Genomic DNA, 4,416 nt, shown 5'->3' with positions numbered 1-4,416 from the left:
AATCCAATAAATAAATAAATAAATTTCACTCCTAGTACCATTATCTTTTAAGTTGTCTTCAACATAAAATTCTCCACGAGCTAGAGGGAGCCCCAGCTGACGAAGCGTCAAGGCCCCAGCTGACAAAGCGTCAAGGCGAGTTAAGCAGCGGAGCGAAAAGAGGGTAAGTAGCTCCCATTTATTCCATTATTTAATTGAATTAAAACAGCTCAGAGAAATAAGCAATAAGGGCAGCCTAAGGTCACCCTGAGCTAGGAGCCAAATCCTGAAAGAACCTATATCTTAGGAGACAGATCCTAGGAGAAGGAAGCCTATAGAAAGCTAGTGTTCAACACCACCCTAGCAGGAAAGCTTCAGGGGACACCGTAAATAAGGCTAAATTCCAGTCGGAGAGAAGGGGAAAAAGGAAACTCCACCGATACATACAGGGAGAGAGTCAGCTCAGTCCTTGCTAAAAAGGGCAGCTTCAGCCTTCCTGAAACACAACCACAAGGTGTCAAGGCCCCAGCTGACAAAGCATCAAGGCGAGTTAAGCAGCAGAGCGAGTTCGGCAGCAGGGCGAGGAGGCCAGGGCCCCCCACTCTGCCCTTCTGTTCCCTGACCTCAACTAAACCACAGTCTCCAACCCATTGACGTAATAAACCTTAAACAAAACTATGCAGATAAGAAGCCAGCAGGCGTGTGGGGGCTTTCCAGTGTTTTGCACAGCCTGCAGCATGTACGACTATCTGCCTGTTGGACAGAAGTCGTGGGTGTGCTCTCGGTGCAATGAGCTCCTGGCTCTCCGGGAACGACTTCATTTCCTTGAGGCCAAGGTGGCGGACCTGGAAAAGCTGAGAGAGGCAGAGAGGTGTGTGGAGGAGGCCTTCAGGGACGTTATAGCTGTGTCCCACTCCAGCGATGATAGCTCTCCTGCTATCATGGAGAACGATGGTCTCGGGGAAGGAGAGCATCCAGCTGAGGAAGAGGGAAACGATCCCTTAGAAGGGACCCATTCCTTGGGAGATGAGCAGCTATCCTCTCGTGCCGAGGATATATCTCCAGGGGGTGGAGGGATCCTTGTAGTGGGTGATTCGATCATTAGGAACATAGACAGTGGGGTGTGTGATGGGCGTGTAGACCGCAAGGTGTTTTGCCTGCCTGGTGCGAAGGTTGCGGATATCACCCGTCGTTTAGATAGTTTGGTAGACAGTGCTGGGGAGGAGTCAGTGGTCGTGGTGCACGTTGGCACCAACGACATGGGGAAATGCAGCCGTGAGGTCCTGGAAGCAAAATTTAGGTTGCTAGGTAGGATGCTGAAAGCCAGGACCTCCAAGGTGGCTTTCTCTGAAATGCTACCGGTTCCATGCACAGGACCAGCCAGACAGGCCCAGCTTTGCAGTCTCAATGCGTGGATGAGACGATGGTGTCGGGTGGAAGGGTTTAGATTTGTTAGGCACTGGGGAACATTTTGGGACAAGCCGGGCCTGTACAAAAGGGACGGGCTCCACTTGAACCAGAATGGAACCAGACTGCTGGCACTTAAAATTAAAAAGGTAGCAGAGCAGCTTTTAAACTGACTGAGGGGGGAAACCCGACAAGAGCTGAGAAAGGTCTGGTTCGGAATAAACCTCCCCCCTGGGATAAAAACCAAAGAAATGATGAAATTTTAAAAGGGGTAGGCCTAGAAGTAGGCATTGTGACAGCAGGGGCACAGGATATCAATTCAGAAGAGCAAAATTACCACAGGCCAAACCACAAGTGCCAAAGACACTTGAAGAGAGACGCTGCTTACAAGTGCCTGTACGCTAATGCTAGGAGCCTGCGAACCAAGATGGGAGAACTGGAGTGCTTGGTCTTAGAGGAGAGCATTGATATAGTGAGCATAACGGAGACCTGGTGGAATGGAGAAAACCAGTGGGATATGGTTATCCCTGGATATAAACTATATCGGAAGGACAGGGAAGGACGTATTGGTGGCGGAGTCGCTCTATATGTGAAAGAAGGCATTGAATCCAGCAAGCTCGAAATCCCAAAAGAGGCAGACTCCTCCACAGAATCGTTGTGGGTGGTGATACCATGCCCCAGGAGATACTGGGAACGATCTATCGTCCCCCTGATCAAAATGCTCAGGGAGACCTTGAGATGAGATATGAAATTGAGGAAGCATCCAAACTAGGAAATGTGGCAGTAATGATTGACTTCAACTACCTGGACATAGACTGGCCGCATATGTGTTCCAGTCATGACAAGGAAGCAAAGTTTCTAGATATTCTAAATGACTATTCCCTAGACCAGTTGGTCATGGAACCGACCAGAGGGTCGGCAACCCTGGACTTAATCCTCAGTGGGGACCGGGACCTGGTGCGAGATGTAAGTGTTGTTGAACCGATTGGGAGCAGTGACCACAGTGCTATTAAATTAAACATACATGTAAATGGCCAATTGCCAAGAAAATCCAACACGGTCACATTTGACTTCAAAAGGGGAAACTTCACAAAAATGAGGGGATTGGTAAAAAGAAAGCTGAAAAACAAAGTCCAGAGGGTCACATCACTCGAAAATGCTTGGAAGTTGTTTAAAAACACTATATTAGAAGCTCAACTGGAGTGCATACCGCAGATCAGAAAAGGTACTGCCAGGGCCAAGAAGGTGCCAGCATGGTTAACGAGCAAAGTCAAGGAAGCTCTTAGAGGCAAAAAGTCTTCCTTCAGAAAATGGAAGTCTTGTCCGAATGAAGAAAATAAAAAAGAACACAAACTCTGGCAAAAGAAATGCAAGAAGACAATAAGGGATGCTAAAAAAGAATTTGAGGAGCACATTGCTAAGAACATAAAAACCAACAACAAAAAATTCTATAAATACATTCAAAGCAGGAGACCATCTAGGGAGGCGATTGGACCCTTGGATGATAAGGGAGTCAAAGGTGTACTAAAGAACAATAAGGAGATTTCAGAGAAGCTAAATGAATTCTTTGCATCTGTCTTCACAGTGGAAGATATAGGGCAGATCCCTGAACCTGAACTAACATTTGCAGGAAGGGATTCTGAGGAACTGAGACAAATAGTGGTAACGAGAGAGGAAGTTCTAGGCTTAATGGACAATATAAAAACTGACAAATCACCGGGCCCGGATGGCATCCACCCGAGAGTTCTCAAAGAACTCAAAGGTGAAATTGCTGATCTGCTAACTAAAATATGTAACTTGTCCCTTGGGTCCTCCTCCGTGCCTGAGGACTGGAAAGTGGCAAATGTAGCCAATATTCAAAAAGGGATCCAGAGGGGATCCCGGAAATTACAGGCCAGTTAGCTTAACTTCTGTCCCTGGAAAACTGGTAGAAAGTATTATTAAAGCTAGATTAACTAAGCACATAGAAGAACAAGCCTTGCTGAAGCAGAGCCAGCATGGCTTCTGCAAGGGAAAGTCCTGTCTCAGTAACCTATTAGAATTCTTTGAGAGTGTCAACAAGCATATAGATAGAGGTGACCCAGTGGACATAGTGTACTTAGACTTTCAAAAAGCGTTTGACAAGGTACCTCACCAAAGACTTCTGAGGAAGCTTAGCAGTCATGGAATAAGAGGAGAGGTCCTCTTGTGGATAAGGAATTGGTTAAGAAGTAGAAAGCAGAGAGTAGGAATAAACGGACAGTTCTCCCAATGGAGGGCTGTAGAACGTGGAGTCCCTCAAGGATCGGTATTGGGACCTGTACTTTTCAACTTGTTCATTAATGACCTAGAATTAGGAGTGAGCAGTGAAGTGGCCAAGTTTGCTGACGACACTAAATTGTTCAGGGTTGTTAAAACAAAAAGGGATTGTGAAGAGCTCCAAAAAGATCTCTCCAAACTGAGTGAATGGGTGGAAAAATGGCAAATGCAATTCAATATAAACAAGTGTAAAACTATGCATATTGGAGCAAAAAATCTGAATTTCACATATACGCTCATGGGGTCTGAACTGGCGGTGACCGACCAGGAGAGAGACCTCGGGGTTGTAGTGGACAGCACGATGAAAATGTCGACCCAGTGTGCGGCAGCTGTGAAAAAGGCAAATTCCATGCTAGCGATAATTAGGAAAGGTATTGAAAATAAACAGCCGATATCATAATGCCGTTGTATAAATCTATGGTGCGGCCGCATTTTGAATACTGTGTACAGTTCTGGTCGCCTCATCTCAAAAAGGATATTATAGAGTTGGAAAAGGTTCAGAAGAGGGCAACCAGAATGATCAAGGGGATGGAGCGACTCCCTTACGAGGAAAGGTTGCAGCATTTGGGGCTTTTTAGTTTAGAGAAAAGGCGGGTCAGAGGAGACATGATAGAAGTGTATAAAATTATGCATGGCATTGAGAAAGTGGATAGAGAAAAGTTCTTCTCCCTCTCTCATAATACTAGAACTCGTGGACATTCAGAGAAGCTGAATGTTGGAAGATTCAGGACA

General features: G+C 46.1%; 1 protein-coding gene across 3 annotated transcripts in view; it reads right to left on the bottom strand.

The window, feature by feature from the left end:
- The window catches only part of PPM1J (protein phosphatase, Mg2+/Mn2+ dependent 1J), a 51,014-nt gene that overhangs the window by 9,596 nt on the left and 37,002 nt on the right, over positions 1-4,416 (bottom strand). The window lies entirely within an intron of this gene.

Source organism: Rhineura floridana, chromosome 6, assembly GCF_030035675.1.
Source record: "Rhineura floridana isolate rRhiFlo1 chromosome 6, rRhiFlo1.hap2, whole genome shotgun sequence".
Classification (NCBI taxonomy): Eukaryota; Metazoa; Chordata; class Lepidosauria; order Squamata; family Rhineuridae; genus Rhineura; species Rhineura floridana.
The sequence above is the reverse complement of the archived record's forward strand: the minus strand, read 5'-3'. Positions and strand labels throughout refer to the sequence as shown.